We start from the raw sequence: 1,816 nt of genomic DNA, 5'->3' as shown, positions 1-1,816 counted from the left end.
ACAAACCAAATGAAGACCACCACTATTTATACTAGAAGAAGTCTTCCTAGCAATGAATAGGAAGATAATGGTGTAGTAAATAGTGAAGATAATGGTCTTAGGAGTTACATATGTTACAAGGATAATGGAAGAGTAAAGAATGAAAATAAAGAGAGTGTAACAAATGCATCCAACGGCAAATGAACATGCTGCCCAATTCCAACGTTCACTAGAACGTTTCTGCCAGCATTTTATGACCACTAAGTCAATGGTCAATCCATGAGTAATTAGGCAATATTAAGGCACCAAAATAATGAGCAAATTTAATATAAAAAATAATATTAAAATGCTCAATAACCAACATTATGTATTAACATCACAATATATGATTTTTTTTCTTAATAAATTAGTCTTTTGTTTTTGAAAAACATTTGATAATAAAAATGTAATTCACTTAAGCTCTAATTCAAAAAAAAGTATTTGTATTGTGATTTTATCATTTTTCTTATTCTATAATTGATTTTTTATTTTTTGTATCATAATTATTTTTTAAAATAAATTTACATATATATTTCATAACTGCGCGAAGCGCGGCCAAATTTCCTAGTTCACAATATTTGGAGAGAACACTTTACGAATTATGACATGAATTATCATCAATAATAATAGGAACCTAATGTTAAGATATTTATTTGCTAAATTATCAAAATGGATTTGGCTTCTTTATTTTTTTTTCCAAAAGTTTTGCTTGAAAAAAGTTCCACATCATCAAACATCAATATACTAATCGAATATATCACTTAAATTGGTTGAATGACTTTATACGTGAAAATAACAATAATTAAATGACTTTTCTGATATAAAACAAAGAACAACAAAATGACTTTTCAAATAGTTGAGTGATAATATGATAAGTTAATTCTTGACATTTACTATTCAAGATAATGTAGTCCAAAAATATATTGGTTTTAAGACGCAGAATTGCTGGATATAATTTACTATTTTAAATATGAAAATTGAGAACCAGACATGTGTACTGTATCAATGTGTTAATAACAAAACTATTTTGGCCACTTTGACTAAGTCCTTGGCTGACGGAGAATTGTTGGCTTTTCATTTTTTAAAAGAGCTTGAAAATAATTCGACACCATCATTATCTACTGAAAATATAACTTGAATTGATTAAGTGACTTTCTACGTGAAATGACAACAATTAAATAATTTTTCTGTTACAAAACAAAGAAAAGTGACTTTCTGAATAGTGATTATGTGAAAAATCAACTCTTGACATCTACTACATAAATTAGAGATAATGTAACCAAGAGTTTTATAGATCTAAAACTGAAAATTATTGGATATGATCCACTACTTTAGAGATAAGAATTAATAACCAGACATGTTTGTATCATACGTTAAAAGTGGTCATGTCATGACCGATGTCTAATAACAAAACTATTTTGGCCACTCTGACTAAGTCCTTGATTGAACCAACTCAAAATTTGACTTGAGAATGACTATATTTTCTCTGATAGCAGCCAAATTTGCAAAATTTGAAGAAATCGCGTTTCCTGTTGATCTTTAATTTATTTTGTTTTTCTTCTCGGGACTAGAGAAATGTGTTTAATTATTATTCGTGAAAACAATCTTATGAAGCTTACCCCCTATATCTCAATTTATAATGCATGGTTTGAATTCTCAAGAGTCAAATCCTTTAATTTTTATCGTAAATTCAGGCATGAAGTCTTTAAAATTTTAAAATAAAATTTATATATTTAAAAACTACGTAAAAATTACTATAAGTCATAATAATTGATCCACAAACCATCTTCAGAGTGGT

Source organism: Solanum stenotomum, chromosome 12 (assembly GCF_019186545.1).
Source record: "Solanum stenotomum isolate F172 chromosome 12, ASM1918654v1, whole genome shotgun sequence".
Lineage (NCBI taxonomy): Eukaryota > Viridiplantae > Streptophyta > Magnoliopsida > Solanales > Solanaceae > Solanum > Solanum stenotomum.
Note: the sequence above shows the minus strand (reverse complement) of the source record.